Genomic DNA, 23,338 nt, shown 5'->3' on the forward strand with positions numbered 1-23,338 from the left:
GAGGTTGACCAGTTAGCAGCAAGAACTGGGGTGCTACTGCACAGTCGCGTGGACTATTGATAGCCATGATGTACTGTCATTTCATTTCGTACAGCTAGAAGGAAGCATCTTGGAAGCTTTCATCATAAAGAAAGCTAGGAGGAAATCACCTTTCCATATTGGGGTTGTGGGCAGAAGAGCAGGCTTATCCATAGAGATGACATAAGTGAACCATGCAGTCTTTTTAAAAGGCAGCTGGCAATACTATACTTAAAATGCAAATATCCTTTTAATCCATCTCACAGTGCCATGGACACACTGCTGAAAAGGCACTAAGTACTAGGGCAGCATTAGTGTAGTGGCCACCACTAGAAGCCGTTAGTGCCCATATATGGAAGAATGTCACCTAGGCAAGGTCGTGTCTATCATACTTTTGTGTCTATGTGATGTTCTCATATTCTGGAAGACTTTTTATCAAACAATAGAAATATATTCTTTCTTACAAGAGTGACTATCTACTGGACTCTAAAGTTTACCTCCAAACTCAATTTTTCTCCTCTGATCAAAAAGCAGCAAAATTGAAAACCATCAATCAAAAGTTAGCCAAAGCAGCAAGAGCAATAATGGCAGCCACAATGACAAAGATGGAAAGTTCTTGGGTTTGAGATAAACTGATAATTAAAATTACAAACACCTGCAATTGGAAACACTATAAGTGTTTAACCTGTTCTCACCTTCCTGCCTTCTATTTTTTACAACCATTGTTCACACTGTAATAATTTCGTACTATAACCAGAATGTTATTATGACATGAATGTGTGTTCATATTGCAGTAAAATATGCATGTGAGGATGTAGTTAAAAGTCAGCCAAGAAAAAAACCCACCACCTCAATAGTGGGTTAAATACAAAGCTAATAAAAGTAATGAAATGGTTGTAAATGAGAAAGAATGAAGTCTCACCCATTCTCACCTCTCCACCCAACGTTGCAAGAGAGTCCTGTGTGTGATGCTCTTGAGTCAAGGCTCACATTTTACGACATTTGTGTTCCTTGATGAACCACCACACCCCAGCAGTTGTCCTCAGGTCTATATTTCAATGAACTTAACCTTTCACCCTAGTTATTTCAGCACAGCTTCTCAATGCATCTCTTAGTTGGTTAAATTGCAACCCTGAGAATTCTTGCTTGACCTTTATTGTACAAGGGCTCCCAACTGCTGTCTTCCCTGAGATCTTTTTTCTGTGTCTGACAAGGTCTCTCCTGGCCTTTGCAGCCAGCCGGCTCTATAGGAGAACATCTTGGTTCTCACTCTGTTTCTCCAAGGAGTTGGTATCTATTGATTGCTTCCCTCTCTTTTATCATTTCCTGTTCCTTTGGAGAAGGAGTATTGATTCTCCCTTTTAAAGCCTAGTGTTTTATGTTGGGATCACCAAGGAAATATTTCTTTGCCTTTAAGTGTGTAGCTACTCCAAGGACATGACTTGGCATTAATCTCTCTGTCGCAATCTGTTCCTAGTGTATAGTCTAATAGTACAATTTTCAGATTCAGGTATGACTTATTTTTGAAAGTTTTATTAATGATGTTAGGGAAGAGAATTCAGTTCTATCTCTCATCTTTTGTGAAGAAGAATTGTATGTGTGCTAGATAACTTTTATAGCTACCATTTTTCACTTAAAAGTCATTTCACTCATGATGTCTTTTATATTGATGTTGTTTTCTGTCATTTTTTAAAAATTTCTGCTGCTTGCAATATGATTTTTATTTCTCTCTCTTTCATTGTTTTTTTTATTATTTATTATAGAAACATGTTTTTTTCCAAAATATTTAATGAGAAGTACCTATTTGTCATATTAAATTCATTTGATCCTCTCTGCAAAGATTCAAATTAATTAGAGCATTTGGAAGCAGTAAGTCCCTTGAGTGTCTGTCATACAATTTGGGGGAGAGTCGAGTCGTACAGATATCAGCTGTAGAAGTAAGAGAATAATAAATTAGTCCTAGAGAATAATGTGGAGGCGAATGCACCTGTTTGGAGACGGGTCATGTGTATAGGTGACATAATACAGGTGATTCTTGACAGCATCAGGATTATTGTCTTATTCTGGATTACACCTTCAGGGTCACATTGAAATCTTCCACACATTACACTTTTGCTCAACATTGCTTGACTAATCAATGAGAAAATGTATCAAGAGCAGAAATCAGGGACAGGTTATTCTAGTCCAGATGTTAGTTACAGGTCACAGGACATCCAGGTCTTGCTTTGCATGTTCTCTTTTCCAGTCTCTTAGCTACCGAGAGTATGGTCTCTTCATTTTCTTTCCCTTTTTTCCCTTCCTTGCTTCTTTTGGTCCTGGGGATTGAGCCCATGAACTACATACATCCCAAGCTCTTTTATTCTTTTAGACAGGACCTCACTAAGTTGCTGAGGCTGACCTCAAACATGCATCCCTCCTGCCTCAACCTCCCTAGTCACTAGGATTATATTCCTGTACTACCATGCCTCACACTTTCTAATTTTAATAAAATGCAAGGAATAAAATGCCATCAAGTTTCAACACAGTGACTCTTCTTTTCATCTTAATGGTGAAAAAAAAAAAAGAAACTTCAATATCCAGTAACAGATTAGGTTCCACAGAATGAAGCTTCTACTGAAAGTAGCTAAAAAGGCTGGAAAACCCCATAATGCATCAGCTTGTAAGTGTGAATGAAATGCAAGGGATTGAGAAACTCTCAGGTCAGACAGGACATGACAGTGGGAAACTGAAGTCAAACAGAACCATGACATTGGTTTTAAAGAACATAATTTGTGAAGCTGGGTGGATTTGTTCATCTGTATCAGATCTTTGTAAGTCTTGGAGTAGGTGAGAGGAGTCCAGTGCCTACTAAGAAGACCTTCTTATCTTATCTGGAATGCTAAACTAGCTGCAGAGGGACTGCAAGCAAAATGTACCTATTTTAACCTTATTGCTGACCTGGGAATTGGGATGACCCCTCTGAATTTGTATCCATAAGCAGACTCTCATTCAGGTTTGCAGAATGGCTTTATAGCTCTGTAGTCTGAAAATACCAAACCCATGATTTAGAGTAAAGTAATTCTGGAATTTTATTTATACAAGGGTCTGAGAAGAAACAAGTACAAAACCTCTCTGTAGGATTTCTAGTCTTCCAGACTTCAAATAAATCATATAAAAATATTTATAATTAAAACTCAGTGAGCACGTTACTACATTCAGAAGGAAAGAAGATACCAGACACCATGAGGGAGAGCCAGCAGAACAACAGACTGCAAAGACTGATCTGCAAATGCTTCTGTCACTAAAATTATCCAAACCAAATACTAAATAACTGCATTTTGTATATCTAAAAACATACAGTTTGAATATTTTGAAAAGAACAAGAGTCTATCAAGATGGGGCAGGCAGAGTTGAAAGAGAATCAAATAGTGCTGCCAGAGATGAAGTAAAATCAGAGTAATTTTTAAATAGCAAGTGTAGTGTCAGGCAAGATAAAGCTGAAAGGAAAATTAGTGCTCCAAAATATGTACGTAAGGAAATTACCTCCAATTTAATAAACGGATAGATGGATGGATGGATGGATGGATGGATAGATAGATAGATAATTACCAGAAGTCAGGGAGAGAAAAATTGACAGAATGGCATTAAAGAGATTCTGTGCTATAAAATACATTCAGCAAGGTTAAGAAGATTATTAAAATATAAATAATATTCTCTGATCACACAGAAATTAATGGAGAGATCAATTTAAAATATAGTAAAATTCTATGTACTTAGAAATTAGTAAATATTCTCCCCCAAAGAATTCATGAGGCAAATATAAAAGATAATAGTAATTAGGAATTTATAATTTGCTGCAGTCTGGCTGGGCACAAAATAACGGAGCCGCCACACAGCCTTGTAGGTTCAAAACAGGAACTCCTTTATTCTCCGTACTCCTGCGAATGCCACACGCATGCGGCCTTCTCTCCGGACACACCACACACCAACCCCGGAAATCCTGCCTCTGGCACTTCCCCAACCAATGGGGACTCTCTGGGAATCCAAGTAGGGAGAACTCCAAAGTAGGGAGAACTCCAAAGTTCTAGCAGGCCTAGGCGGACAGCAGGGGTCTAATATACACAGATTAACATAACCATTATCGTCTCAATGGCTTGCTGGCCACCTCTCAACCACTCTGTTCTGGAAAAAATGCCATGCGTCATTCGACTATGGCTCTTAGCATCAATTATACATTATAAGTAAATTCATACATTATATATAAATTTATAATTAAAATTATAAATTTTGAAGATAGAAGTAAATTAGTACTTAAATGAAAATTTATAACCTTAAATAATTTTAGAAGAAGAGAAATATTAGAAATAAATAACTATTCATCGCACTTAAAAATGAGATGAGTAAAAGAAACAAAAAGTTGTGCTTTAAAAAAGACTAATAAAATGAATATACCTTTAGTGAGATTAAGAAACACTAAGTGCATTAACAAAAAGGAATTAACATTAGAAAATAAGGAATGAAATACAAAGCATTACTGTAGGTATTCCAGACTTCTAAAATGATAACTGTGTTAATCAGCTTCACTTCATTGTGACAAAACACGGAGAAGAGAAAAGGGATGAGAAAAACTACCTGAGAAAAGGGATACTTTCATGTATTAGCCTTGGGGAGACATTCAAGATTCAAACCACAATACTGTTATTAAAAACAAAATAAAAACATTTCTTTGAAATTAAATTTGAATATTTATAGGAAAGAAAACTTCCTAAGAATTATAACTTACCCAAAGAGTTAGATTAATTAATTTAGAAACCTAAATTGCTTTATGTCTGATATTCTGAGACATATTATAATGTCTTCTTACAAAGTAAACTCTGTGCTCAGAGAGGTTGTTCTGTGAGAATATTCAAAACAAGGGGAAATAATTCTAATATTACCTAAACTTTCCAAAATATTGAAAAAAAAATAAAGGACCTTTCCAAGTGAATATTACCCAAACTTTCCAAAACACTGCAGATAGAAAGGACCTTTCTAAGTTAATTTCATCAGTTAGTATAACCTTGGTTATAAAAATCCACCAAAGACCATAGATAAAAGTGAAATTTCCAATTCACTGTCACAGAGACTCAAGTATCATAAACAAATGGGTGCTGTCTGAATAAATAGGTACATAAGCATAACACTTGACGAAAGGGGAATTTAACCCCATGAATTTGAAGTTGGATTAACATTTAAAAATATGAGTAATCATTTCAAAAAGGGAAAGAGAATATCATGTGATCATTTTTTGGAAGTAGATGCAGTGCTTGGTAAAATTCAACCTCTATTCATGTAAACTATAGGCAAATTGGGAATAGAAGAGAATTTACTAAATCTGACAAATGGTATCTTTCAGATACAGCCGATATCCTATGGTAGGCAGCCATTATATGGAAGGTGTTGCTATGGTTTGGAATGTGCTGTGGGCCTCCCATTGGTAACTCCTGGGGTTATCTGGGGCTTGGAGTTTTCCCAAGCTGGAGTACTGAGTGTCTGGGGAAATGTGAAGGGATCCTTCCACCAGGGGTGGCCTGGTGTCTCTGGGTAGACAAGGATCATCTTAACTCATGGGGACAAAAGTTCTCAGGCTCCTTCCTATTGGCTGCTCCCTTTGGTTCTACCCACTGCACTAGTGTCTTTGGGTGAGGAAGGAGGGTTGGGCTCCTAAGGACAAAGAAGCCTTGCTGGACTAGGCTGCTTCCTATGGTCTCTCTTGACAGGTGTACTATATTACCTTGGTAACTCTCTCTCTCTTTTTTTTATTGATTTTATTTTTTTTAAATACATGACAGTGGAATGCATTACAATTCTTATTACACATATAGAGCACAATTTTTCATATCTTTGTATATAAAGCATGTTCACACCAATTCATGTCTTGATACATGTACTTTGGGGTTTTTTTGCATTATAATTCTTATTACACATATATACCACATTTTTCATATCTCTGTTTGTATATAAAATATGTTGATTGTTTCTTTTGCTGAGAAAAAGCTTTTTAGTTTGATTCCATCCCATTTATTGATTCTTGGTTTTAATTCTTGCGCTATAGGAGTCTTATTAAGGAAGTTAGGGCCTAATCCCACACGATGAAGATTAGGGCCTACTTTCTCTTCTATCAGACACAGAGTCTCTGGTTTAATTCCTAGGTCTTTGATCCATTTTGAGTTAAGTTTTGCCAAAAACATGCACTGGAGAAAAGATAGCATCTTCAACAAATGGTGCTAGGAAAATTGGAAATCCATATGCAGCAAAATGAAATTAAACCCCTATCTCTATATTACATTGGTAACTCTTGGTGAGAAAGCTGAGTCTCCGTCCTTTTGGAGAGAAGGGCTTGCTGGGCTGCTTATATCTGGTGGGACCCTCCACTGGTCTCTCTTGTTGGTGCTGCCTGCTGTGCTGATGGGGGGCAGAGGGAACCCCTTCAGCCTGGAGCATTCGCTGAATCCGGCACTGGAAATGTTGGGTCTGGGCGGTTCCTCTGCTGGGTGGTGTTCCCTTCTTCTTACAGCCTCTCCTTGGTCTCCTTTGGATGACTCTTGTGCCACATCCAGGGTTTATCGTCATGCTTAGGGGGAAGGAGGAAGAAGGAATGACCATAGCCTCTTCTCCAATTGGCAATATCCTTATTAGCTTTTAACCTGTGCACATATGGTGTGGATCCCACTCTGTTGTTTACAAATTTTTGTAATAACGTGAAATTTATAAAACAGAATGCTTAGTAGGTTAAATTTTTTTTTGATTGCCTGCTGTCCCCTTAAACTTACTCCTGAGTCCTATACGAAATATACAACGTGTTTGTACATGAATAAAAATATTTTTTCTAACTATAAAGAGGAGATCCAAAAAGCATTGTCAATAATCTGTTATCATTCACCATCTAAGCCATCAGTCCATACAAAGTTTATATGTGGTAAATTTATTCATTATACTGTATAAAATACATTTATTTATTTTATATCCTGGATATTTTAATTTATTTGGAAATATTATTTGATGTTTATCTGAAAACTACACAATAGATTGAAATGTAATTAATAATTTCTTTCTGTCGAACACATAATACATATCTGTTGTTTTAAATGTATTGTCAAGGTTGTGGCCATAACAAATCTACAAAGATAGCATTATTATCCACAAATATAAATGTGAAAACAATTTATTCTTCTGTAGCACACTTGACTATGACCACAGCTGCACAAAATGCTCATATGTCCTTCCAAAGGTCATATTCTTTACACTGTACCACTTTCTTTGGAAAAAAAAATGGTGATATCAAACTATGCTGTATAAAAGAAAAAAAAGTTAATGAACTGTTCTAATTTTCTCCCATTATTGTATTATTTCATAAATCCAAAACAATAATTTATATGTTCTTGTTGAAACAAATACATGAAATCAAATGCCCCCAAAATTAAAAATACATATACATATTGAAATGGAAAATACTGTAAAAAACAGGATCCAAGACACCTTTGTGTCTGTTTTTTGCTTGATTCCTTTTTGAGATTCTATTAGAGTTGTGAATACATGGTCAAAATTGAAAACAGATATCAGATTGAGGGAAATACATATCCCATTAAATTTAAAGCATTATTTTCTTCCTTCACCCAATCTCAAAATGTATGTGGACAGTAAGAATGGTTTCCTTCATTTACATTGGATTCTGTTACTCTCAGGTTGATACAAATATTTGGGGGGAAGTAAGATTAATTGCATTCTTTGAAAAATTTATAAGAGTAACTGATTTCTCAATATATTCACAGAATTGACTTGTGATTTTAATCTGAAATAATTTTTCTAGTGTTAAGATTTTTAAGTACCTCCTAAGAAGCAATTTCATTCTGAGGTGGGACATTGAAGACAATTTGGTTTTTTATATTTTTTAAATTCCCAGTGAATGTTATACTTGTGGAAAAAGAGAGTACACTCCATTTGGTCATCTCAAAAACCGCGCTCCATTTAACGTCTGAGCTTGGATTTGTTCCTGAGTTTCCACACACATTTGAGTGGAACATGCACACCTTTAAATGAAACTGGATGCACATTTCACTTGGAGAACAAAGGTTAAAAACCAACCAACATTCTTTAATATCCATAAATCTCATCATTCAGAACTCCTTGTGAAATTTTTTAAATAAGAAACATACTTGATATCTTTTTTAAATCATATTTTTCCTTTTATAAATGGGAGTAACTTCTTCCAACATTAATATCAAGTACATGAGCCTTGCCAGGAATTTTGTGTTTCTCTGGGTTGAAAGCATCCAGTCAGATCTCATATAGCATTCACCTTTCTTCTGAAAATGCTTGGATCACAGCCCTGCCCTATTAAATATTTCCTTAACCTTTTTAAGGTTGAGGATTTTTATTTTCTCCTTTCTTCTTAATGTAGCATTAAACTCCAAGTCCCACAGCGTATGTCTTTGCCTCGTGCTGCTTCTCCTCCGAGGCTTAACTGCAGAAGGGAGCCTTAGTGCTTGGGTATAAACCAAGCTGGTTCAAGGGGAGGGCACAATTAGCTGCTGATTGCTGAGTTGAAATATGGAGCCCAGTGTTACCATTGATTTGAACTCGAAGCCAGAAGCAAAGACACAGAAGTGCCCTCGGAGGCTGGCACCTACAACCTCCCTCAGGAAGAAACCAAAACCGAAGGAAGCAGAGGACTGGCTGACTCCCAGCTCTCCCTGTTTAAGCTTCTTTAGCGATTCCTAAAGCAGTCACTGACTCGGAATTGCTCCTGTCTCTGCTGACATGATCCACTTCTGGGCTAATTCTCTCCTACTTCTAAGCAGCATGGAGAGAGAGAGGTTTGGAGATGAAGGGGCAGTGCTCTTCAACAACAGTAACCTAGCCTTCAGCTGTCCTTCGTCCCATCAGCCCCATTCCCCTAAGGAACCCTAGTGTGAGCCTAGCACTGTCTAGCCTGTCTCCCACGTGGCCACTGCAGATTTAATTCTTCACTGCTGTAAATACATTCTTACATGTGGCCTGTTGCTGGGCATGAATACACAGTTTCTCTGGCTCGTCCTGAAAGCCAGTTGGGTCTGATTGACATTTTTGGTTTACAGTAAATCTGAAATTCTCTTCGTACACCATTTCACTTTAGCACACAGACTCTTATTACACATCTAATGTGTGCCAGGTCCCGGGTCAGAATCCTCTCTGATCCCATCCAGTCTCAAGCAGCACATTCTAAGAGCCGGAGTTTGGGCTGATGAAATAACCCAGCTCTGCTCCTATTGTCTATAGCCTTCCTGTTCTCCTCCTGTAGCCAACAAGTCTCCACAACAGCGTCTCCATCCACATAGCGACAGCTTCACAAATCCAGCATTAGGTTTCTTTCAGTCACAAATGATGCCTCCCTCACATGCCAATTTTTGGTTTCGGTTTTGTACACACTGGTTTGGGAAGCTAAAAGCAATCTAAAATAATTTTTGGATCTTTTATTGGTCGTGATAAAAATTAATAAAAATTGAACATTTCTGGTAAAGATTATGGATCCATAACAGCTAACACAGGGCACTGTGTTCAAACCTGATATTTGGTTTTCACTGAATGGTGTGAAGATATGTAATACTCTCTCTGTGAGCTTTCTTTTCAACTATTTCACGTCTTACAGTTAAAAAAGCTACATAGTAAAGATGCCTGGTATAATACTGTAAATTTTATGTGTTAGGCACATCTCAACAATATCCTGCAGGTTTTTCCTCATTAAACAAATGCTGTGGACATGTTTATGTATGTTCTAATTAAAAGCTGTTATTGATGGGTTATAACTTGCTTTAAAAGTGTCTGTGGCATAAATTTCAGAAGTTTGGTTTTATTTTAATCCAGTGACCTGTTTTGCAGGTTCTTTCTGGGTAACTGAAGGGCTGTTGATTCCATTCTCTCCAGCACAGTGATATTTTGACTATGGGAGTTTTAAGTGAAATGGGTCATTTGTTGGATTGCAGCTATTGTTTTCATAATTTAATAATTTAATAATTTTCATAATTTAATAATCTACTGTTTAATCTTGAACTGCTTATGGAGGTATTAGAAAACATGGGTTTTTTTCTCTCATTTTTTTTCTCTAGAGCTTAAGTCAGTGCCTTGCACACAGTTAGTACCCTGTAAATGATTGTTGGATTCCTGAGTGATGATTACAGCTATTATACACACCAAACCTTTTCTATCTAGCCATTTTCCATCCAGGTTCTCCTTAGTTTACCATAAATGGTGTATTTCTTCTCTGTTTGAAAATGCAATGGTGCTAACCCAGATGGTAGGGCTCATGCAGATAAATCCAAAACCTGCTCATTCCTTAAATCCATTTTTAATTAATGACAGTGAACATTTAATTTTCAGCGAAGCCTCGGCAAAGCTCAGACACCCCTCCTTACTCAGAAATTCCAATGATAGTAGGTAGGACTGCTGCACTCCTCCATCTGGACATTAGCGCATTCATCAGAGGTGTTACTAACATCCACAAAATCATTATGTTGCACAGTCTTGGATGTCACCTGCATTAGCATTGATGGTCGCTCATTTTCACACACTTGTTCCTCTCATGAGATGCTTTGGTTCACAGGAAGTCTTGCCTGTCACACAGGGTCCATTACTCATGCCACAGGGTTTTTTCCAAGTGACTTCATCTGAAGACTGAAAAAGCCAGGATGCCATGGCTTTTAACCACTCCCTGAATCGCATATGAAGTGGCTCACCCGGCCGTCCACCCCTAGGCAGTAAGACTCCGGGAGCTGGTCACTTCTACAAGGATCTCACTCTCTTGTTGAAACAGGTGTCATGTCAATTTTCTCTCCCCATCTGCAGACTCTGGCAACCAGTGATCTACATTCTGCCCCTATCATTTTGCTGTCACCAGAATATCAAATACATGAAATAATCCAGTATTTAGTTTTGAGGGTTGGCTACTTTCATAAGCCAAATGCATTTGAAATTCAGTCATCTTTAACCTGGCCCCCATGACACCTGTTTCAACAAGAGAGTGAGATCCTCGTTGAAGTTGAAGTGACCAGCTCCTGGAGTCTTACTGCCTAGGGGTGGACGGCCCGGTGAGCCAGTCCATATGGGATTCAGGGAGAGGTTAACAAGAAGAGTGAGCGCACAGGTGGACATGGATGGAGTGAGTGTGCCAGGAAGTATCCTTACTCAGACACCCTGTGCCCTGTTGTCAAGGTTGAGCAGCTACCATGCTCAACCACAGCAGATGCCCATTTCTGCCAGAGGATCAGGACACAGGTTCCTAACTCTCATTTCTGCAGAAATGACTCCACTAGGGTTAAGCCTGTGACATACTCAGATTATAAAATCACTGTTTCTCAAAGTGTGATTTCAGGACCATCTACACCCCAGGCCACCGGGAGGTTATGTAATATGCAGGTTCTGGACCCCCTTTGGACATGCTGAACCAGAATGATTGGGAAGAAAGCAAGTAAGTGTCTGGACTTGTGATGAGCTTTCCAGGAGATAGTTAAAACACTCCATGTTTTAGGTATGACAAATATTGATCTCCAAAGGACTTGGGTGGAGGGGATAGAGGAAGAAAGGCAGCTGTGAGTTTGTATCTAGCTCCTGCCTCTGGAGGTACCGTTCCAGGAGCTGAAGCTTATGTCATTGGGAAGGTAAATTAAATCAGCAGTGTCTCTGCAAAGGCAGAGAATGGGAAAGGAAAACTCGTATTTTGAACTAATATGTTAATTGGCAATATATTATAAAATTTATACTAGAGAGATAGATGTAGATATAGATAGAAAAATAGTTGGCTAAAGGCAGATGATCAAACCCAGTGCCTCACACATACTATAGGCAGAGTAATTTGTATCAATATTAGATTTAGTAATTGTGGAAGTGATATAATAATCAGAGCAAGATTTTAAGTGAAAGGTTTTGGATTTTGTTTTGAATAAAATGCTTTATTACATCATTTGATGTGGTAGCAGCATCTTTAAAGATATTTAGTACATTTACTAAGTTTTATGTTATATGTAACATTAAAAGCACTTGAGGAATTACAATCTAATAAATCTAATACAATACCTTTTTTTTTTTTTTTTGATACTGGGGATTGATTGAACCCAGAGACACTCTATCACGGAGCTACATTCCCAGCCCTTTTTAATTTTATACTGAGTCAGGGTCTCACTAAGTTGCTGAGGTTGGCCTCGAACTTGGGATTCTACTATCTCAGCCTATGGGGTGTCTGGGATCACAAGTGTGTGCCAGCACTCCTAGCTCCTGATATATAAGTTCTTTTTTTTTTTAATTGTAAATGGACAGAATGCCTTTATGTATGTATTTATTTTTATGTAGTTCTGAGGATCAAACCCAGTGCCTCACACATGCTAGGCAAGTGCTCTGCCACTGAGCCACAACCGCAGCCCCGTGACACATCAATTCTTTTTTTTTTTTTTAAAGAGAGAGAGAGAGAGAGAGAGAGAGAGAGAGAGAGAGAGAGAGAGTTTTAATATTTATTTTTTAGTTTTCGGCAGACACAACATCTTTGTTTGTATGTGATGCTGAGGAAGCGCATGCCAGGCAAGCGCACTACCACTTGAGCCACATCCCCAGCCCCACATCAATTCTTAATCAACACTCCTTAAGGTTATTTGTTTGCATTCTCTCTTTATCTATTAAACAATGTTTATGTATCATAAGTTTGTTTCTGACTTTTTGATTCTACATATTTAAAGTGACTCTACAATGACAGCTTAGTCTGTAAATATGAATAAAAACATGGGTAGAACAAGTGTGGAATGAAAGAGCAAGCTATTTTAAATTTGAGTGCAAGGGCTAACTTGAAAATACAAATTGCAGGTCATCATTGTTGAAACAGCTAAAAGGAGCCGCAGACCATTTTCTTTAGCCGCCAAAGCCAGAGCAAGTGGGAAGAAGACCTTTGCCCTCTGGACTGTTTTGTTTCTGTGTCCCACCCCAAAACTCACCCCAAATGAGAAACAGACCTCGGGCTGTTCCAGCATTATTTTAAGCCACGTGAGTGCACACAAGTGACTTTGGTTTGGTTTTGTTTTTGTGGCAGCATAAATTAACAAGGTGTCAAATGAATATCGTGACCCCAACTTTATCTCCAGCCGCTGAAATTGGTGACCTGGAACAGGCCCTCCTTCCGCAGCTCAGCGAAACTGCACGTGGAGAATCCACAGGCTCAGCTGGTTCTGGGGACGCCGCTGGTCTGCCTCCGAGGGCCATCTGGTAAGAGCATTTCCACGCTCCGTGGTCACGCGGCCTTGATCTCGGGGGGCCCCACTGCCCACTGGCCATATTGGCGACCTCTGCTTCCTCCCGAGTGTGGAGAATCTGCCATAAAGAAAGCTCCCGCTCAGCTGCAGATTTTCTGGGCGCAGCGCTGCCCTGATTTTGGAAGGAGCGCCTCTCCGTCTCCCCTGAGCATGTGGAACAGCCGAATGCAAGAGTGAAAACTGCCAAAATGCTAATCACGAAGAGAGAAAAAAATAAATAACCCGATCCAGATGGGACAAAGTGGACATATTTCAAGTATCCTGGGGAACTGTACAGTATATCATTCGTGATGCGTGACACACCGAGCCTTGGCCTTTCACAAACACACACTGCCCAGGCATTTGCCACGGGGGGACAGGCAGAGCCCGCCGTAAATCTGAGGGCGCCCTTCGCCCAGCTTTGCGCTCAGGGCTGCTGCTGATTCAGCGGGATCCGGGCTGCAGTCTGCTCCCTTGGCTGCCCATCAACTCTGCGGCTCACCCCATGGGGCAAAATCCCAGCGGGCGAATTCATCCCAGTGAAACTCAGATGCTTTTCACAGCAAGGAAACTGCTGCTTTGAACCGGCCTCTGCTGCGCTGGGGAGCCACGTGCCAGGTGGCAAGGTTACCTCAGGCCCCAGAAGTTGTCCTGGGCCTGCAGGGGCAGAGCAGGTTTGGGGTTTCCACACTCAGTTCTTACCCTCCGTCCACCTCTGCTGATTCGAGGGAGCGCCATGGATCCACTTTGCAATAATAAATTCAGGTGATTTGAACAGTGGCACCAAGACACACTCTCCGGGAAACACTGAAATCCACGAATTACTAGGGAACTGTTTCCGTGAATGTGGAAGATATGCCTCTGCAAAGAATATTTGTTTTTCAATTGGCATATAATAAATGTACCTATTTAAGAGGCAGCATGTGATGTTTCAATTCATGCATACCTTGTGTACTGCTCAAATCAGGGTAAACATCTACCTTCTCAAACATTTATCCTTATATTTGTGCTGGAAACATTCAGAACCCTTTCATCTAGGTTTTTTGAAATATGCTGTGCATTATCTCTAATAATCTATAATCATGCTCCAGTGTGACAGAACACTGAAGCATACTTCTCTCTAGTTGTTTCTCGGTGCCCATTTGGAAGATGTTTCTAAGAGTTATTATTCCTTCAGCTTTGCTCAGGCAGAACACGGTCCTCCATGATAAGGAATGTCCGTGTAACGCCATAGAATATGACCCACCACAGGAGTAGAAGTACCGTGTGTTGAAAACCTTTATGTGCGTTAAAAAACACTGGGCATAAAGAGGCGTTTTAAAATGAAGTCACTAATATGTGTGTGATATGGTAAATGTTGATAATATATTAAAATATATATGAATCAAATGACATAGTTTAATTTTGTGAAGGATAGATATCAGGACACCATGGTACCTATGTGTACATTCATATGAAATTGTCTTAGGTCTCAGCAAACAGAGCATGATGATCATGTGGCACCATGGTGTATCCCTTTAACATCTGTCTCCTTTAGCTTTTTTTAGTTGGTGTTGTCTTAGAATTTTTTATTAGCTATTATCATGATTCACCATAGTAAAGCCCAAATCTTAATGAGTCTTGTACCTCAGACAGACAAGAGTTGGAAAAATGAGACAGGAATTGCCTGACATCATCCTTTAAGGGTTTGAAATCAAGTTCCCAAAAGCTCTAAGATGTAAGAAATAATATCTTTTAATTTTCCATGCACTAAATTAACTCCTACTTTGTGCCTATATCTTTGGGTAGAAAAAGCAAACTGCAGTCCAGTTAGTTTCCCTGAGCCCTTTCCTCTGAGTGGCTTCTGTGTTGAAGACCTTGTGTGGGACTGTGCGGGGGTTGGGAGCAGCCAGTCTTGGTTACCATCACCATGGGCTGGCAGCGGCTGAGCTGTATTTCTGCCTGCTCCGTAGACTTCGACCTACCCAGGGAGCTGGGGCTGTGTCCTTTGTATCCCACTGAGTTCCAGTCCCAGCTCTCTCCCTACGGTTGCCGTCCACCTGTGAGAGCCTGCCAAGGTTTGGCTGCTTTCGTTCACTGGGCTGGGACCTGGGAAACACTGAACTCTCCTGGGCTATGAAAAGCCCCTTGAAACTTCTTCATTGCTCCAGGGTGTACAGGAAATCCTTCCCATAAATATGCAGAACTAGTCACTTTCCTGGAATGCTCTGTGGCTGGAGAATACAATTCTGTGCTTTTAGACTTCTAGACCAATCTGGGAATTCCAGTATCCTCCTCATCTCAAAGGGGCTCTGAGGAAGAGGACAGGGTACAGGGAGGGACCTTCTCACACATTTTTCTTCTTCATTTTTTTCTATTCTTCCTACCATCCTCCCATCTGGAAATTTTATCTAGAATCTAGGGGTTAAAAACGTGTCTCTGATGTTGTGTTCTAGTATTCTTTCAAGTCTCTCTTCTTCTTAGGTCTTGGCTTTTGGTTTGACTTGGTTTGGAAAGTCAAAAGCAGGCTCTTGCCTGTGATCCTCAGCCTTGGGCCTCTCCTAAGGTGAGCTGGAAGGGGCGCCTGTGTTCCAGTGTGGGTGGGGCTGGGCTGGGGTTAGGATGTGGGTGGGGGAGACGAGAGGCTTAGAGAAGGTGGGAAGGCCTGTTGGCTAGCAGATCAAACTATTTCTCACGATACTGTGGTCTCATCTGAACATAGTTTTAGGTTTAATCACAGAGAAGAAGTACAAAGTTTGGAAAAGAGGACAGGATGGGGGTCATGAGTACGTGACCCAAATTAATGAATTTGACTTTTAAAATGTGCTTTGAATTTAGGCTTTTGTTCAGTTTCCACAAACTAATTACATTTAATTTTCACAGAGCCATAAACTACACGGAACATTGAACAGGCTAGATAATAACTACAGGAAAATGTGCAGCTCTAGCTTTTGTTTTGGACATTTTAAGGTTTCAAAGTATATAAATGCTACTTAAAGTCTACTCATAGCTTTTTTATCATAAGAATTTGTTTGTAATTTTTAGTATCCTAATTCATTTTGTTCCCAAGGCATAATGAATTCTTTAAATTCTCTTTAGAAACACTTTCCTTTTTGTCTCCCTTTTGGTTTTACCCTTGGTCATTAGGGTCATTAGTTGCCCTCCATGCTGGCTCTTAGGTAACCCTAAGTGTCCTCTAAGACGCCTGGCCTTCCCTAGCTCCTCCTGAGGCTGCAGGTGAGCTCACAGGTGGGCCAAGCATCCCGAGTAGCAGGTGCAATGTTGGTGTGAGAGGGAAATCGAGGCTGAGGTGCCTGGCTGGGTTTACTTACCCAGTGCCCGAGGCTAAGACAAGAGAAGCGTGATATCAGGAAAGAAGTCCCCACTCCATGTCCTGTGCTAGACACCTTAGAATGATAAAGACATACGAGGTCATTTCCATTTGGTTTAAACTTTCAGATAGTTAGCTGTCTGAAAGTCATTACTACTGTGTATGGTTTAAAGTAAATAAAAGTAATGATATTCTTTTGTGCTTAGGCTGAGGAGGAAGGAAAAAGGGAAATAAACGTGTGTCACTAACGATAGGAAACCAATTCGCATTTATACTTTTGTTAAATATTTATTGACCTTAATACCCACCACACATTTTTTTGGAGGGATTATTGACTCTAAATTGTTGAGCAATAATAGAGGTAAGGACTTGCCTGCTCTGGATTTATGATCTCATGGTAGAAGTTTCATTCATTGCCTTACAAGTCAAATAACATTGTAATTGTGGGAGGTCTATTGGAGGAGAAGATGTGGGGCTATATTCTTTATAATCTGGTATTCCAAGAGTAGGGTTGATTGGGGGATGCTGCCAAAATCTGCAGGAACATTCCATCTAAATCAATACTGACATGCAACTCATCAGCACTAAGAATGATAATAAAAGACGGGTGCTTTCAGCAGCCACCCAAATTCTCTTGGTGCCTGCTGTCCTTCTGTTTCCCTAGGACTAGTGTGGACCATCCCAACTCAGGCCACATGGTGATGCAACAACAAGTGGGTTGCCCCTTAAGCCTAGTGTCCCCAGGATAGTGGTCCAGTGGCTGGTATGCACTCTGGTTGTTCCAGATGCTACAGTTATTCAGTATTTTTAGTGCAACATTGGCAATAGAAAAGTCTAGCATAAAATTTTCTGAAAGGACCTTATAACTTCCAAAAGCACTTTGGGGTCAGGGGAAGATTACAGCTCCTTAACAGATATGATCTGTAATAATATCTATTTATCTGTCTGTCTGTCTGTCTATACATTCATATGTCTTCTACTGGTTGTTTCTCTGGAGAGTCCAGATTGATAAAAGGTGCACAGTTTGGGTTTGGGAAACAGTCTGACTTTGGTAGAGAATAAATTAATGACTATCAGAGTAACATTGAAAAGACCATTAGGAGACTAATGAGTTAAGAATAAAAGGAGTTTGACCTTCAGCACAGTTGTTAATGGGAGTGGCATTGCCCTTCAGGGACAGTGCTGGTGATTAATGAGAATGTTTTTGTTCTGTTTGTTTTGTCTTGTTTTGGTTGGGTCCAGGTTTTCTGGGCATATCTTGCAATTTGTAGGACATTTAAATTTAAAGGGAGAATTATCTGTGTTTCACAAAAAAACTAGAATGTCGCACTCCATAGCAGAGACTTTCATATAAATGAAAAATCTGCCTAGCATCTAGTTACTTTTTACATGCAACACAGTATTTTTGTGTGATGTAAGTGTGCACTGAGTTTTCCAAAAATGCATCAACTATGAAAGTGGAAAGATAATTATATTTCAGTTTGCTTGGCAAATTACTGAGTTTTACCCTTTTTGAAAAATCAAACCACTGAGGGTAATGTTCCTCATGGTATTTGCATCCAATACAGTGAACCTGTGTGACTTGCAGCTGTCATATTGACAGAACTTGGTGCAGGTGCAGACCTCTGATAACACTGCTCAGTCTTCAGTCTAGCCATGCCTGCCATTTACATGTTGAAGTCCATATGGATTTAATAGAACTTATTTTTAATTATATATATTTCACATTATAGTTAAATATCTTCTTGTTTTCAAAATTTGAGTATAGTGTGGTAGTATTATATATGAATTTCAATGCATTAAAGGAGAGATTATGAAATACTTGTTATGAAAAGAAATAATTGTTGTGAGACCATTGCAATTGGATGGAAATGTTCAAGGACCCTGAAGAGGCTCCACCTTGGAAAAGCAACATGGTTCAGTGTTGGTGCACATGCCTATGAAGACAGTGGGAAGAGGGACCAGGACTAGGGGAGCCTGGGCCAGTAGTATAAGTGGGAGAGTCATCACTGTGAGGAAGAAGCGGTTCCCCATCTCATCTCCATTTAAGCCTTGGAGAATTTCAGCACCACTGATAACTTACATCACAGGCTCACCACAATACAGTAGAGAGGCATTGTTTATTAGTCACATTCCATAGTTGAGAAAATAGATACTAATAGAGATTACTATGGTTAGGGTAACTCAGGGAAGAAGTATCAGATTTGGAGATTAAAGATTGGTAAAGTCTAAATCTATTTTCCATGTGTTTTGTGTATAGCAATGTACACAGAATCTCTGTCTTTAGGATTTCATACTGACAGAGGCACATAAAATAACTCATGAACCTTCTGCTGTTGTTGAAAGGAAATTCTCCCTGTGTCTCTTGTGTTTCTGCACATTTTACTAGGGAGGCATTGCCTACCCTCTTCCTGGCCATTCTTAACTTGAATATTCGTACAATGAAGAGTTTTGGGAAATGTTGCTGTGGAACAGAATAGACATGCTTATTGCCTATTATAAAAAGAGCAGGTGCCCTCAGCTCAACGTGTATCTCCTGAAACACCTAAGACATAACACAGTGGGTGGACATCATCCATCTGGGCCCACCTATGTCTGCCCTGGTGGCTTGAGAAGGAAGTGATGCAGACATGCTGATGTGCATCTGTCTAGCTGTGTCCTGAAAAAGGAAGTTCTTTGGATCCGACTTCATGAAGTGTTGATGGGCTGGTTCTTTAGCTAATAGATAGAATAGAAGCTTGAAAATTCCCAATAATTAAATAGTGTAATCTAAGATGATAAGGGCCAAAGGAAGGAAGGAAGGAAGGAAGGAAGGAAGGAAGGAAGGAAGGAAGGAAGAAATAGAGGGCGGGAGGGAGGAAGGGAAGAGTAAGAGAGAACTGGCCACCGAGATGGGTTGGGTTTCTAATTTTAAGTAGTGAGGTCATGTTTTCCACATTCAGAGGCTCCCGAGTAAAGCCTTGAAGGACATTAAAAGAGGGAGAATGTCACTGGCCAAGATAAAAGTCAAACTGCAGGGAAGTCAATCGGGTTGAATGGGGCTGGAGGAAGGAGCAGTGGAGACACTTCAGAAAAGCTGGGGTCGGGCATCTGAAGACTGTTTTCATGCTGACCGAAATGTAGCCTCACTGTCCAGTAGCAGAGGAGAGCAAATCACTGTGGCTGCTCTGCTGAGACGACCCTCTAGGGAAGTGACAGTAGAAGTAGAAAGACAAAACAGGGGACATTCATGCTTTGTTGGTCCAAGGCTTTATTGGCATGTTCACCTGCAGATATTTAAATCAGGACAAGACAATTCTGACTTTGAGAAACTGAAGTATTTGTTCCCTAGGCACTCTCTGAGAATGCATTTAAAATCCCCTTGTGATAAACTCTCTGAAATTTGATGGCATGAAGATCCAAGCACTATCACTATTTTCCTGAATTCTTAGGTTATGTCCTGATATTTGGGGGATGATGAGATCACAGGCAACATAGACCAAACTCTGATGGGTGACGATGGACGCTGGGAAAGAAAAATAAGTAGCACTTCTCAGCCCAGATAGTATCCTGACTGCCAGGTAGCATGCTTTTATTAAAATACTAATTACTTTGGGAAGCTAGTAGACAACATTAGCTCAGCAGGTGCGATAGATGACTGTGACGAAGGGAATTATTTTAATACAATCTTCTCTTTCATTTTTTGCCTATTTAGAGACAATAGGATTTGAATTCCATGTGTAAGCGCCAGCACCTGCAGCAGGATCTTTTCTAAATACCACCAAATAGATTTTCTACACCACTCCAACCAGGAAACTTCATTATGGTGTCTCTGAGGAGCTTGAGAAGAAATGATTCTTGTCACTGCACTGGAACTCCAACAACTAAATAGGAGGTTCACTGGCTAATTGGAACCAGAATTCCACTGCAGTGTGGACAGAATGCTGTAACTGCCATTAGAAATGTCTGTGTTCTAAATGGAGGTCTGACTCTACCAGGGACCCAGAGCAGGTGGCACCCAAATGCAAAATGACCAGTGAGTGAATCAAAGGAAGGAATTTGGAAAGAGTCTGCAATTTCCAGTTTGCCTAGGGTAAGCAAAAATTCCACAGCCAACTGCTGACTGAATGGATTAGCAAATTCAAACATTTCCAGGTTAGGGAGAGAGAAGAATCTGCAAATGAACTGACAATGGATTTAACAGGTTTTAGCCTGAGGTCGCTTAAAAATTTGAAGAGTGCTTGCTGACGAAATGGGGGCAATCTCGAGGCAAACCGCAGTGTGCGATCAGCTTTGCTAGTCCTTGTAGACCCCTGAACCTCCAAATTATTTTTTATTATTTCAGTATACTTCTAATTGGGTCACTAAAATCGGCACACTTCCTCTAAGAAAGTAACACATACACACAGCAGGCTTGAGCCAATCAAATATTCTGTTTTCTGTCTGGGGTTATTCAAAATATTGAAATACGCCATACTCATGACACAATGAAAATAAACTGCAAGGGGAAAGACATTCAAATGTGGCTCAAAATGTCTACGCTCTGAAAGTATATATTTCACATAGAAATATATGTGTTCAAATATTAATAGAACGAACTCGATTTGCAATGTTATGTCTCAGAGGTTTTTTCAAGTTATATCACCAGCCATAAACTATCCATTGGGCCCTCCTGCAGGAACGTTATATCACAGTCAAGCATTCCACCCAAGCCATTCTACCAGGACAGACTCCAGTGCTGCTCTGTCTTGATTAAGCTTGTGTCGCTCCCACCGAGACCAAGGTTGTGGTAGGTGCGTCCTCCTTCAGCCATGGTTGTGTGCCAACACACACAAGGCCGGGCCTGCAAGCCACCTAACTGGCAAAAACAGGCCCTAACACACAACCACACACAGATTCCCATTTGATATGAATGTCGCCTTTACAATGAGAACAGTCAGGTCCTTTTCGTGTTGAGCTGAGGAATTTCTTTTTTGCACACCAAGAGTAGGGTGCCTCGGGTTTGATGGGAGAATGAGAGGGACTGGATAGTTTGCAGAGGAGATGGGTCTGGCACAGGGAGGGAAAGCACCGCACTCCTTCCCAGAAGGGAAGTCCCCCAGTCTCCTACCTAGCAAGGTCATTATGGAAGGTGAAGGTGAAGAGAACTGTTTCAGTTAGGGAGAGGGCGAAATCCTCCATCCTGGCAAGGGCTGATGGGAAGTCGGAGGACTCCATGTCTGAGGGTCCTCTTTCCTGATAGAATTAGGAGGCAAAGCAATGTGCTGGAAGGGGAGCAGGCACACTGGGGCCTAGGGAGTGAGGAGTGGGTGAGGTGAAAGCAGCAGATGAAGGGCAGCATTAAGGATCCAGTCCTGTGTCTCTGACTTTTTTTTTTTTTTTTTGGCAAATGAATTAGAAGCACCATTGTAAAAGTGATCTTCAGAAATATTTTGAGTGCAATATCCATATTTGAAGGATGTATGCAGATATCTAAGAAAGTTTTTTTAAGGGACAGCTCTCATTTACATGTATGAGCAATGACATTTTTAATTTTAAAAAACTACATTTTTACATCTCATAAAAATGCACACCTCAGTGATTTCACAGATCTGTACACGTGATAAGATGGCATTGAACAGCAGAACACAGGGTATCCACATCAAAGACCTGGTCTTGGCCTTGGACTGTGATTTTGTAGGAAGTGACCATTGATTGAAGTTGACTGAAGAGTGTGCATACTCCTTGCAACTTATTGCAATCATATATCTATTACAAAATGAAAAGTAAAATAAAATAGAGCAGAAACATTCCCCTCCTTGCAGAGTTGAACATATTTTGTGGTATATTCTGCAAGCAGATGTGAGCCAAGAGGTAAAGCTGTAGTGTCTCTGTTTCCAAGCTTCCTGACAGCCAATTATAAAAACAAACACAACAATTGCATTACAAAACAAGAGCTCCAAGGTAAATGTTTAAAAAGATGGCACCAGACTTCTGGTAGGTGTCTGTACCTGTTTTGCCAAGGGAAGGACATTGTCCCACTTTTATAAAAGGTGGTTCACTTTATTCATCACAAGTCACGTAAGAAGAACCTGCAACAACTTTCAGTGGATTACAAGAAGCCAAAATGCTATTTCAAGTGTGCCGGGTACATAAGAATTGTTGCCTGGCTTTCAGGAACAACATCTATGGTTTGTGTTTTTGAACTTGAGTAAAACCCAGCAGGATATAAGTGAAGGAGAGAGAAATCCCAAGTCATCTTGCTATAGTGAGTCCCTTCCAACTCTGAGCAAGCAAATGAGAAACTGAGAAAATGACTTCAGCAGGACGTTACTTACCTCTGTGTCACTGTGTTACCTCTGGGTCAACTCTGCACACATGTAAGCCCGGGATAATGCCACTCACGAAGAACTTAGGCCTGTATAGATTATCATCCAAATGTTCTCAAGTAGCGTGAAACGGCAAACCTGTTTATGTTGAGCAGGCTGCTGCAGAGCTTTCCTGCTAAGTGCTGCTTCAGATTTGAATCTACAGAAGGTCCACCCTACACAGGCACCTTGTAAGTGTTCTAGAGCATTTGAGGACTTTAAAGTGCTCAAGGGGTGTCCAAAGCACATGATGATTAAGTTGTCTTTAAATGTTTATAGCTAAAAGGAATGTTGTAATCATTTAAAAATATTATGCATTCAAATCCAGTTTCCTAATTAGCTAAAACCCTTCAAAAATGGCAAGTTATGATGATCTGATTTCTCCAGCACGTTCTCACCCTGTCAGTTTGGTGCACATT

General features: G+C 40.0%; 1 long non-coding RNA gene across 1 annotated transcript in view; it reads left to right on the plus strand.

Annotated features, from left to right (window-relative positions):
* Positions 1–14,095, plus strand: part of LOC143400954 (uncharacterized) — an 85,534-nt gene extending 71,439 nt beyond the window's left edge. The window contains exons 2-3 of the long non-coding RNA XR_013091551.1: positions 11,373–11,479; positions 12,862–14,095. This is a non-coding gene — a long non-coding RNA (uncharacterized LOC143400954). The remainder of the gene's footprint in view (positions 1–11,372; positions 11,480–12,861) is intronic.
* The last annotated feature ends 9,243 nt before the right edge of the window (positions 14,096–23,338 follow it).

This window comes from Callospermophilus lateralis, chromosome 6, assembly GCF_048772815.1.
Source record: "Callospermophilus lateralis isolate mCalLat2 chromosome 6, mCalLat2.hap1, whole genome shotgun sequence".
NCBI lineage: Eukaryota > Metazoa > Chordata > Mammalia > Rodentia > Sciuridae > Callospermophilus > Callospermophilus lateralis.